We start from the raw sequence: 13,777 nt of genomic DNA on the forward strand, positions 1-13,777 counted from the left end.
CATACAAAACATGAGCATACATATGTACATATGTATATGTGCTTGTGCGTATGGTTGGTTGGTTGAAGTGAATTTTGTTTTATTTTTCAACATACGAATATAAAAATATTTCTTAGCTTACATGTGAACATAGATTTGTACATATGCTTGTGCGTAAGAATAATTTTTGTTGGAAGTGGTTGATTGAAACAAAGTTTGTCTTTTATTTGAACATGTGAATGTACAAACATTTGTTAGCTTCTGCTTAGAGCAAAGGTTAGAGTGTTTTGGGTTCAATGAGTGGGTGAGAAATAGGGGTTTTGTTGACAAACATTTGTATTTTGGTTTAAATGAAGCGGGTGGGCGTTAAAGGCGGGTGTTGATTAGCCTTTAGTTTAGGAATATTACCATGTTCATAACCACATAAATAAATACGTACATACATATTTAGGGCTTTATCATTCCTTTATTTACAACTTTTAAAATTGTACAAAAGATTTTATAATAATAAAATAATAATAAACATTTACATATAAATTAATACTAACATAAAATAAAAAAAATACCTGAAATAAAAGAAAAAAATCTGAAAAGAGGAAAAATAAATTTATTATTATTTTGTTTAATAAAGAAAAATAACTGAAATAAAAGCGAAAAAGCTGAAAAGAAAAAAATTAATTTATTATTATTTTGCTTATAATTACGTATAATTTTGATTTGAACATTTACATCAGAATTACGAAATTGCGTGCACATATGTAAACATATAGCAAGTAACAATCTCTCTCACAACTAAATCGATTAAGGTTAAATATATGTGTTTCACCTGTATTATGGAAACATTAATTAGCTGAGTTTGACATTTGAACTAAATTTTTAGGGCCATTTTCTTCATAATCAAATTTAGAAAATGGAACCGAAATGTTTCCAAATAATAGGCTCAGATGCACTCTACTGTTAAAAAGGCAGTTATGTCTGTTCAATTTAAATTCCACTCACAACAAACTTTTTTACAATGTTGTTTTCAAAATTCATATTCATTTATATATAAATGAAATGCTTTTAAAATCACAAGTTCAATTTATTGATAAAAGTATACTTATTTTGTTATCAATGTTATCACCGTTATCACTCACAAAACACAACACTTGTTTTTGTACAATGTTTTTGCACAAATTTCACTTCACTTCACTTATGTGGTTTTCTACACTTTTTAACCACTTCACTGCACTGAACACAATTATTATTAAAATAGTAAACATTTCTAACACAATTTAATACTATATTTTACTAATTTACAAAAGTTTTCACATTTTCACTTTATTATTTTCATTTTGGCTGCTTTGACATTTTGCAGAAGTTGCAGCCACACTCAACTTCCACTCAGTCAATTTTTATTTCCCCACACTTCGCTGTCAAATTGAGAACAAGATGTGAAGGCAACTGGCCGACTATGTCTCAGTCAACATCGAGTAAAAATTGTTTCAGCGATCAAAAATTTCTGAAAAGAAACGAGTAGCCGATTGACGTCTCTTATAAATCTATCCTCTTTGTGCAAACCATGAAAACTATAACGAATACGAGATTATTGTGAATGGTCCATATCGTAAAATGCCTTGCAATTTGTACATGAATTGCAAACTAAATTTCGTTTATTCAGGTTTTAATAAATAAAGTTTTTAGTACAAAACTGAATCATTGAACTTTTCTTCTTAATGTAGAATTAAAAAAAAATTAAACGATATAAATAGCAGCAGGAGGTCAATATGTAGGGCAACGAGTGATATGAAATTCTTGTAGAAACATATGCTTATGTTATAATAAACCGCAAGGATCTTCCAAAACCGAACAAGTAAATACATACTTATGTTCGATTTTCGAAACAAAAAAATGTATTTGAAGAAAATTAAATGTATACTAAAATTTAGTTTAAAAGATTATTTTGTGAACCTTTAATTTTCTAATTCTAATTTTCCCTTTCCTGTTTTAATTAATTAAGTGAAATAAAACACATTTAATAATTTGGGAAAAATTTAAACAACGTGACATCAGGACGGGCAAGGCGTCAGCTGTTTCGATTATACTTTGTAAATCTCTTAAAAGCCTTTTCTCCCGAGAGTGGGATTTGAACCCGCACTCCTACGATAGTTGAAAGTATTGCAAACGCATTCAGCCTCGTCATGCCTTAGTTGTTGTAAAGTTTTTCCCAATTTCCTTCTCTGCATATTAAATCTTTTACACACTGCATACTTCGTATGTAATTATGTGTTAAAGTTATGCTTGGTGGTAAGGCGATTTTCAAAGAAACTTGGTATTGTTGCTGTATTTGTTCTATTCATAGAACTGCAACGAATTAACCAATTTTGTCTATTTGTATGAGATTGCCCATATTGCTTTAAATGTATGAAAACATTTAGTTGAAGGAATTTTTAATTTTAATAATTTATTTAATAATTTGGGAAAAATTTAAACAACGTGACATCAGGACGGGCAAGGCGACAGCTGTTTCGATTATACCTTGTAAATCTCCTCAAAGCCTTTTCTCACGGGAGTGGGATTTGAACCCGCACTCCTACGATAGTTGAAAGTGTTACAAACGCATTCAGCCACGTCATGCCTTAGTTGTGGTAAAGTTTTTCCCCATTGCCTTCTCTGTATACTCTTAAAGTGTTACAAACGCATTCAGCCACGTCATGCCTTAGTTGTGGTAAATTTTTCCCAATTGTCTACTCTGCATACTTAATCTTTTACACACTGTTTACTTCGTATGTAATTACATATGTGTTAGAGTTATGCTTGGTGGTAAGGTGGTTTTCAAAGAAACTTGGTTTTGTTGTTGCTTTTGTTCTATTTATAGAACTAAACGAATTAACCAATTTTGCCTATTTGTATGAGTTAATCGGGGATTGCCCGTATTGCTTTAAATGTATGAAAACATTTATTTGAAGCAATTTTTAATTTTTATAATTTATTTAATAATTTGGGAAAAATAAATTATAAAAATTAAAAATTGTTTCAAATAAATGTTTTCATATATTTAAAGCAATACGGGCAATCCCCGATTAACTCATACAAAATACATTTATTATATATTCTAATTTCTAAATTTGTCTTAGATTCCAAAATTTGTGCAATAAAATTTTTTTTCTTTGGTTATTTTGAACGGACTCACCCACTGCTTTATGTCACTCGTACATTTCAATTCAAGCGTGTTATGTACCACTTCACTTGCAAAAATGTTTTGTTTTTCATCCACGTGTAATTTGCCTTAATTAGTTCGACAATTAATATCTATAATGGCGTTTAAAGTGCGATTGACGCTATTAGACAGTTCCACATCGACGGATTTTTTCGCCCTTAAAATTACGTACTTCAATAACGTGTTATTACATTATTTTATACATTTTGTGAAGCGTGCACAAAACACTTTATTTTGCACAACTTTTTATTAATTTTCTCGACTATTTAATTTCAATTGGCAACAACACAACCGATGCCGACGCTTGCAATTTACTTTTTGATTTTTGAATTACGCTCCACGCCGTCATGGCGTTAAAAAAATTTCACTACATCATAGTGACTGCGCGATGGAAAAACGCCGTTATATGGCCTGATTTAACTGTGGCTGCCACTAGTGATGGTACTTTACCAGTACAGTTGCTTATATTTTAGTTCTATATTTAGTACACTATTTTGTGCGTGCTAAAAGTAGTATGGCCGTATCTGTCCATCAAGAAAATACACTGACCTTTCTGAACCTTAATACTTTATAATTTTACCTAGGCTCGAATGTCATTTTCCTTCCCCAATGCGCACTCTGTCTGCTCTTCCGAGCTAGAGTCCCCGTGTGTAGTATCTTCCAGTAATTATTTGAAAATAGGAGTAGAAATTTCTTGGGAGCTGCCGCTTTATTCTCGAAGGAAAAAAGATAACGACATCTACTCATACAGGCGTCAAGAAGTGAATATTCGGGTTAAATGAAATTATTAAGTACGGAGGGCTTAGGCATTCGAAAAGCTACTATTTCACAATTTAAGTACTAATTAGGGTATTCTGTTCCGTGCGCACTTTTGGTAGCAAGGCCCATCACTGGTGGCCATGCTTCACTTTTGCCGGCCCGTTATTCAAATTGACAACTGGTTCGGTGCGTTCCTGTGTAACCAGAATAATCCCAGCCGAGATAGGGTTTTGTTTTTCCCAATATCCAAGCTGTTCTTGCATATGCCATGACACCTTATTTCGTTGATTTATTTACACTAATTATTTACTTGTAATTAATGTAGTCTATATAAAGTGCGGCTTCAGACCTGGTAAATCTACCATCGACCAGATTTTCACAATGCGCCAAATCTTGGAAAAAACCCGTGAAAAGAGAATCGACACACATCACCTCTTCGTCAACTTTAAAGCCGCGTTCGACAGCACGAAAAGGAGCCAACTATATGCCGCTATGTCTGAATTTGGTTTCCCCGCAAAATTTGTACGGCTGTGCAAAATGACGTTGAGCAACACCATCAGCTCAGTCAGAATTGGGAAGGACCTCTCCGAGCCGTTCGAAACTAAACGAGGCTTCAGACAGGGTGACCCCCTATAGTGCGATTTCATTAATTTGATGCTGGAGAAAATTATACTAGCTGCAGAACTTAACTGCACTGGAACAATATACTATAAAAGCGTGCAATTACTGGCATATGCTGATGACATTGATATCATCGGCCCAAACACCCGCGCTGTTAGTTCTGCTTACTCCAAACTGGAGAAAGAAGCGGTAAAGATGGGTTTGATGGTGAATGAGGACAAGACGAAGTACCTGCTGTCTTCGAGCAAAGAGTCAGCGCATACGCGCCTTGGCAACCACGCTACTGTTGGCAGCCTTAATTTTGAAATAGTAAAAGACTTCGTTTATTTGGGAACCAGGATCAACACTAGCAACAACATCAGCACTGAAATCCAGCGAAGAATCAATCTTACAAATAAATGCTACTTTGGACTAGGTAGGCAATTGAAAAGTAAAGTCCTCTCTCGGCGAACGAAAATCATACTCTACAAGTCACTTATCGTACCCGTCCTGCTATATGGGGTAGAAGCATGGACCATGACAACAGCAGATGAAGCGGCTTTGGGAGTGTTCGAGAGAAAAGTTCTTCGAAAGATTTATGGACCTCTATGCGTTGGCGATGGCGAGTACCGAAGAAGATTTAATGATGAGCTTTACGAGCTATACGCAAACATCAACATAGTCCAGCGAATTAAAACAGCGCGGCTACGCTGGCTAGGCCATGTTATGCGAATGAATGATGATGCTCCGGCCAAGAAAGTGTTTCTATCGGAACCCGCCTATGGAAGCAGAGGTAGAGGGCGGCCCCCACTCCGTTGGAAGGACCAGGTGGAAAACGATTTAAACGCCCTTGGTGTGACCAATTGGCGCCGGTTGGCGGAGCGAAGGAGCGACTGGCGCGCCTTGTTGGACGGCCATAACCGTTTAGACGGTTAAGCGCCAATTAAGTAAGTAAGTAATATACGGTCTTAGTTTTGTTATAGATAGTAAATGTTTGCCAAAATTTGAGACCACTTACATTATTATTTTATTATAATTATTATTATTATTATTTATTTCATTTTTCTCATAAGTATATGTTCATATATCGATAGCTTAATTTTACTTGTCTACAATATCATTACTTAGAGAATAGTTAGTGACATCTTTATTCTATATAATAAAAATAGTGTTGTAAGTCACATCATGTTTTAACAAATTCAATTATATAAATAGTAGTAGTGGGGTGAACAAAAAGAATACAAGATATATATAAAAAAATTTATTTAAAATGAGAACAAAATATTTCAAAAACAAATTGACTAAACGAAGTCATGAAACAATTTGAAGAACGAAGATAAAAGCTAAGTTTGCAGAATTCCTCATATGGAAACAGATAAATAATTGCTACCACTGCACCTATTGGCAATCATAATCAGCTGTTCGGCCGATAACCAAAGTTGCGTATTTAATTTACGTGTTTCACCATATTCTATGATACCTCCAATCCCTACAATATTTTACAATTTATTACAAGGTACGAATATTTAAAACTGGTGTAACGCGTTTTGGTACTAATCACTAATAAAATATGCAAAAGTTAACGCTAAGGGATGACGCCATTAACTTATGCCGTTTGGTTCCACTCGAGATACTTTGGGCTACTGCGGGTGGCTCGGGCCACCGCAGGAACATCCCGAAATAAAAAAATGCCTTGTTGGGAATTTTCAAACGCCGCAGCAAAAATCTAGTGACTGAAAATGGCGACCAACAACAAAATAGCCCACATTGTTCCACAATTGTTAGTATGACACAATGAGATGACCTAATTGAAATGTCCGATCCATATATGCTTGCCTTTTCTTACATGCAATGTACCCTCAAATACGTCACAAAAATTTTCTGCGAATCCGCCATTTGTTGTTTTCAGCTTGAAACCACAAGCGCAGCAACAGCAGAGTAATAAAAATTGATAATTTCGGATATAATAAAAACTAAATTTAAATTAAGTGTTGTGTGCGCTACGGTATTTGCATTTTATATTAATAATACATTTATATTTTCCACAAAGGAACCAAAATCAAGTAAGTTTTAATGCGATATGGGAAAAGCCATTTTCTGGGAAATCTAACATCATTTTCCCATATCGCTACACATCCATTCATTCATTTTCATTACTTGTGGTACAAAATCTGCATCTTTCAACCTGTAGCAAAGGCTACGGCTCAGCCGGGCCTAAAATTAGCTGAGAGAACTGCTCACAGGTTCGCTGCTGCAGCGGCAGATAGACAGAAAAGGGCCGAGAGATTATCCGGTTCGAGTAGTCCGAGGGCCAGTACCTCTCATGGAGGGGGTACTGACCGGGAGGCCATCAGTGCTACTACCGCCCCTCCCTTGGACTCCAACAGCAAGCCCTCCACCCAGCGACAAGCGTCTGGTGGGTCGACTTCTGGGGGTCTCAGGGAAATGGGGGGGGGGGGGGGGGGGGGTCGGCTATAGGGCCAAGGGCCAATCTAGGCAGGAAAGAGCTGAGGGAAAATCCAGCCTGGGTATTCTAAAGGCCGGTACCTCTCGGGCCCTTGGGGCGGCTGCCTCCCATCTCGTAGCCACCAGCACGGCTGCCACTCGGCGTCAAGCGTCTGGCGGTTTGGCTGCTGGGGGCTCCAGGGGTGTGGGGGTGGCCGGCTCTAGGGTCAAGGGAGTCAAAAACCCAGTCATCAGGACAAGCGCTGGGCTCCGTAGGAATGCCTCCTTGCCGATGAGGGAGGGGGAAGTTTCCGCGGAGGACTGGGCGAAGGCTCAGCGCTACCTTGTTTGGGCGAAGCAGATGTTGCCGGAGTTCAGGCTGGACTGGGTCGAGAGCGATGAAGCCTCGAAGCGCCAGCGGTCTATGGATGAATCCTACGTCGCCGAAAAGGGCTAAGACGCAGGGAAGCTGGACTTGGTCTTTCGCCGAAATAGCCAAGGATCGGCAGATCATTGGTGTTATGGACGAGAGCAGCGAAGATGGCAGGATCCCGAAACAGCAGTGGAAGTGGGTTGAGGCAGCGCTCCCTACTGTGGCCGTTAAGGTCAAAAAAGATAACCCTGTTCCGCCGCCGTCTTATACCGATGCGGGGTGGTTACAAGGCAATATCAAACTAATTGCTTGTGACGACGTCAGGTCGGCGAAGCTTTGCAAAGCCGCCGTCTCGCTGATAGGGGAGGTGTATCCGGGCGCGCGCCTCATGGTAGTGGAGGCGTGTGATATCCCCTCATGACCAAGGGCGAGAGCCTGGGTTCCAGTGACGCCAACGGACCCCGCTGATATCCTGAAGCTGCTCCAGGAGTACAACCCGGGTCTAACGAGCCAAAACTGGAAGGTGGTTAACGTGGAGAAGACTGAACTAGCCACGATGCAGATAGTCCTGCTGCTCGACAGCGCAAGCTTCGAAGCGTTGAAAACGCAGGATTTCAGGGTAAGCTACGGCTTCAAAAATATAAGCCTTAAGGTTTATAAGGCTGGCGTTGAAGCCTTGGTAAACCTTGCGTCTCGTACGGAGGTGGCTGAACTCCCCCCCCCCCCCCCCCCCCCCAGTAAAGACCAGATGGAGGTAGACGAGGGCGAAGAAGCTGGTGGCTACGCTTAGTCAGGCCCGAGCGGAAGCTTGGCTCTCAGAGGGTTGTACTCTGAGGTCAGCTTCTGGAGGAGGGCGATTCGGACTCGACGCTCACGGAGGAGAGCACAAACAAACAGTGATCCGGGTCCTCCAAATAAACCTGCATCACTGCAAAGCAGCATCAGCTGCACTCCTACTGCGCCTGTCTTCAGGTGCGGTAGACATCGTACTAGTCCAGGAGCCGTGGATCGCTGGAAATAGGATCTGTGGACTGCGGACACCAACGTATAAGCTTTATAGCGCTCAGGAAAAGGGTAAGCCCCGCACATGTATATTGGCTAAGTCTACTCTTAATGTTTTTCTTCTATCCAATTATAGCGATGGGGATCTGACAGCGGTCAGCGTCGAGGTGCTAGGGAGGAGCTTGACGTTTTTGTAAATAACTTCAGTCAAAAATGTAGGAATGCTTTAGATAGAGCTTGCCCGACTAAAAAGGTTTTGGGAACTCACAAACCACCATGGTGGTCGTCTGATCTTGATAATCTTAGGAAGTCTTGTAGCGCGGCCTTTAATAAAGCAAAGCATGACGGACATGAATCCTCATGGGCTGCTTATAAAGCGAAAATAAATATATATAAAAAAGCAATCCGGAATGGAAAGCGATCCTCCTGGAGGGATTTCTGCGGCAGGATTGACTCCACATCCGCGGCCTCCCGGTTAAGGAAGGTGCTATCGAAATCTCCAACTCAGCTAAGTTACATCCAAAAGCCGGATGGGCACTGGACGGACTCCAGCGCTGAAACCATAGACTTGCTAATGGATACGCACTTCCCAGCAAGTACGGGCGTGTCTTCAAGTATTGTCAGCGGAGGGTCACCTAATTATCAGCTGGATAGATTGGGCTTTACAGACCTTCAAGCCCTATAAATCGCCGGGGCCGGATGGAATTTTTCCGGCTCAGCTCCAGTATACTGCCGAACTTATAAGGCCCAGGATTAAAGGGATGTTTATAGGTTGCCTTAGGCTCAATTACGTACCAGTAACGTGGAGGGAAGTCAACGTGGTCTTTATTCCCAAGGCAGGGAAACCCTCCCACTCTAAGCCAAATGATTATAGGCCTATAAGCTTATCTTCTTTTCTGCTTAAAGCGCTCGAAAGATTTCTAGAGGACCACATCAGGAGGAGGATTGAGCCGTCGCTTCTTTCGCAAGCTCAGCATGCCTATACTAAGGGCAGATCAACTGACACGGCCTTGCACTCACTGGTATCCGCTATCGAAAGGTCACTAGACCTCAAGGAATATACATTGATGGTATTTCTAGATATAGCGGGTGCCTTCAACAACGTTCTCCCGGAGGCCATCACCTCGGCGCTGACCGATCTGGGGGTGGACGCGTGCCTGGTGGAGTTTATATACAATCTGCTTACGCGTAGGTAGATTAGAACTGAGCTAGGTGGATGCGTGATCGGCAGACCGGTCAGCAGAGGCACTCCGCAGGGAGGTGTTCTCTCTCCGCTACTTTGGGTGGTTACCGTCAACCAACTACTGCGCCTCATGGAATCAGAAGATCAACAAGCGATCGCGTATGCAGATGACATCTGCGTCACCATGCGGGGGAAACTTCCGCAAACTCTTTGCAACCTAATGAAAGGGGCACTATCCTAAATTTCGCACTGGGCCACAGCCACAGGCTTGGAAGTCAACCCGGATAAAACCGAGCTTGTCCTCTTCACGAGGAGGTAAAAAGTATCAAATCGCCAAGAATGGGGGGGTACGTTTTTAGCGTTAAGCGATCGAGTCAAGTATTTGGGAGTAATTCTGGATAGGAAGCTATTATGGAGTGACCATATAGTGGAGCGATGCAAGAAGGCAGCAGCAGCGCTGTTCAAAGGGCAATTGGCACCTCCTGGGGATTCTCCCCCAAGGTGACATACTGGATTTATACAGCCATTGTGCGCCCGATTCTTCTTTATGGTGCCTTGGTCTGGTGGCCTGAACTAGCTAAAACTACCTATCTTAAAACGCTTCAAAAGGTGCAACGGAGTTCGGAGCCCTGCATCACCGGGGCTCTCGGCTCCACTCCATCTGAAGCACTCATCACAATTCTATACCTTCCACCTCTTGACCTGGTGGCGAAGGAAATAGCGGTCATCGCCGCTCTACGCATAAGGGAAACAGGTCTCTTTTCAAATGGATCTAGTGGACACGCAACAATCCTGGGTGCGAACGCCCCAGTCCCAATACCGGTGCGCACTGACCACTGCACGCCAAAAAACGTCTTCGTTAAAAACTATAGTATATATATACCATCGCGACAGGACTGGAATACCAGACAACATACGATACCGGGTGCCATCCACATATTCACGGATGGTTCTAAGCTTGACGGGAAGGTGGGAGCAAGCCTCTTTTCGCCGGATCTGGGTCTAGAGGTCTCTTTTCGCCTACCAGATTACTGTAGTGTTTACCAAGCGGAAATGCTGGCAATACACAGGGCTGTGAACCATCTAGGGTCTATGCCTAAGGATGGTAAACGGGTGTTTATTTTCTCGGACAGCCAGGCCGCATTAAAGGCCCTGGACTCATTCGTCGACAACGCAAATTCGGTCACTGAATGCCGCAGATCTCTTAACGAGATGGCTCAGCACTTCAGTATCAGCCTTATATGGGTAACTGGGCACAGGGATATTGAAGGCAATTGCAGAGCAGACGAGCTGGCCAGAAGAGGCACCACCGACCATATGCTTCAGGGAAATGATTCGGTAGGCATACCCATGGCCACTTTCAGGCTTCGTGTGGACACAAGCACTATAAGAATCGCAAATGGACTATGGTCAGACATATCATCGTGTGAGACATCCAGGCAAACCTGGCCCTCATATGACAAGGGGCGCACAGAAGCGCTTCTGATTTTAAACAAATCAGTTCTATCGTCCCTGATAAGGGTTCTAACAGGGCATTGCTTAATAGGCACGTATGGTGCTTGAATGGGGGTAACGACCTTCGACTATTGTCGCAGCTGCAGATCTACAGAAGAGGAAGAGAGCGTCCAGCACCTTCTCTGTCACTGTCCAGCGCTTAGTAGGCGTAGAATGGCTATCCTTGTTAAACCTTTTCTACATGACCTCGCTGAGGTCTCTTGCTATGAAGTAAAGGCTCTAGCAAAATTTGTAATTTCCACGAGGTGGTTTGACCCGCTTTAGGCAGGTTAGGGGTCCTCTTTGGGACCGTATAGGGTATTACAATGGGCCCACTGGTGGCCTAAGTAGTGGGCTGTTACCATAGTGTCCAGCTCAGCCCTTGCAACCTAACCTAACCTAATCTGTTATATTATATGATTTGCTTTAATATAATTTGAATTAATAAAAAACTATTATTTACAGGATATCAAATATTTGTCCCCATTATCGCCAGAGGTAATTTCGCGTCAGGCAACAATCAATATTGGCAAGATTGGACACGGTAAGTCCACTGTTGTGAAAGCTATTTCCGGAGTTCAAAGGGAAAGCCATTTTTTATGCAATGCCACGACAGCAGCAGCAACAACCTATCTGCCAATGCCACAACAGTCGGGCTATCCACCACAACCTGGTCCACTTGGTTGCCCTCCACAACCTCAACATCCAGGCTATCCTCTACAACAACCAAGTGCACCAGGTGGTTACATGGGTCAAATGATGCTACCAACACAACCTGCACAGGCGCCAATGCCCAGCCAGCCACCCATGCCGGGTCAAACCCCAATACCCAGACGTCATGGTTATAATGTATGCTAATACAACTAATATATTTCAAATATTACTGATGATTATTTTTTTATTATTTTCTTTAGCAACCACCTGCACCTGGTACTGGTATATATCAACAGCCGTAACAGTAGCCCAACGCCGTTAAGATCCCGATCAGATGCCTAATCCGATAAGCGTTATCGTTGAAAATGAAAATAGCGCTAGTGGTGCTTTTATTACTAATGAACAGGGTTTATTACCACCATTGGTGACCACAAAATATGTGGTACAATATCAGGGTAACTCCTCGCCACGTTACGTTAGGTATTGATATTCGAAATTAATTTTTTGTTTGGCAATTACATTGATCTTTCTCGTTTGCAGGCCTTTTTTATTGCATACCTGCAGCAGCTGATTTATTAAAAACAACAGCTTTGTCCTTTACACTTACCATCTCACCAATGGCACGAACGGTTGAGGGTGAATATGACCCACCCATTGTAAATTTTGGGTGAAATGGGTCCAATTAGATGTAGTCGTTGCAAGGCTAATATGCAATTTGTAGATGCTGGTCGTCGTTTCCAATGTCTAATGTGTAAAGTAACAACAGATGGTAAAAAACTTTCTCACTTTTACTTGTGTTCATTAATCCATATTTTTTCTCATTAGTGCCAACTGAATATTTCCAACATTTGGGCCACACCGGACAGCGTGTCGATAAATATGAACGTCCTGAACTTGTATTGGGTACATGAGTTTTTGTGTAAAAAATATTTGGGTACCGATAGCTCTCAAGGTAGAACCTCAACTCATATCCAACATCAATGCCTCGCATTCAATTGTGGACGCTGTACGCACTACATTGGGTTCACACAGTATGGACAAACATATTGTTGATTCCAGTGGTAGGGCCACAATTTCAAATGATGGGGCAACTATTATGAAACTATTGTATATTGTGCATCCAGCCGTAAAACTCTAGTCGACTTCGCCAAATCTCAAAATGCTGAGGTAAGTTGTTTGTTATATTAGAATGTGTAGAATAAAAATGTTTCTCTTATCAGGTCGGCGATGGCACCACTTCAGTAGTACTTTAAGCATGTGAAATCTTCAAACAAGTTAAGCCATATGTTGAGGAAGGCGTGCATTCACGTATCATCATAAAAGCTATACGCAAAGCATTACAATTATGCATGACCAAAATATGACATGGCTGAATATGTCGAAGCGCCAATCAAAGGAACAACAACGTGCTTTATTGGAAAAATGCGCTGCCACAGCAATGTCCTCCAAACTTATTCATCAACAAAAAGATTTCTTTTCTAAAATGGGTGTGGACGCTGTACTTTTCTTTGGTGGATCCAACGTCATACAAAAAATATAAAATCGCAATTTTAAATATAGAATTAGAATTCAAGGCTGAGCGTGACAATGCTGAAGTACGTATTGATAATCACCCTTATTGTCATTATCGTCGTTCTTTTTCAGTCGACGTCACATCGCATCGACGTCGTCGTCACTTCGACACCAAATCGGTATTGGCTAAAGCGCCAAATACACGACACGAACATTTCCGCGAACATTCCGCAATCTTGTTCGCAGCTTTGGCCATACACCATACGAACTTTTGGCCGAACATTAGTTCTCTTTCAGACAGCGATGAATACGGACAACAATTGTGCTGCAGCAATATTGCTCGCTGTGGCAATTAAGCGTAAAAAAAAAGAGAGAAGATCGCAAAAAAAGAATTTGGTGCAAAGAATGGTTTAAAAAACGAGCAGTTCTTGGACAAGGTGAGCTTATTGAAGAACTGGAATTCACGTCACAAAATGATTTTAAAAATTACGTTCGTATGAGCAAGGCAACATTTTATTGTATTGCGCCCGCAAACTACTTATTTTTTTTATAACTGTATCCTTTGTGGCATCAGGAT

General features: G+C 41.4%; 1 pseudogene; it reads left to right on the forward strand.

Annotated features, from left to right (window-relative positions):
• Positions 1 to 12,382: 12,382 nt before the first annotated feature.
• The window catches only part of LOC137254481 (T-complex protein 1 subunit eta-like), a 29,281-nt pseudogene continuing 27,886 nt past the window's right edge, over positions 12,383 to 13,777 (forward strand).

The sequence above is a fragment of the Eurosta solidaginis genome, chromosome 5, assembly GCF_040869045.1.
Source record: "Eurosta solidaginis isolate ZX-2024a chromosome 5, ASM4086904v1, whole genome shotgun sequence".
NCBI classification, from domain to species: Eukaryota; Metazoa; Arthropoda; class Insecta; order Diptera; family Tephritidae; genus Eurosta; species Eurosta solidaginis.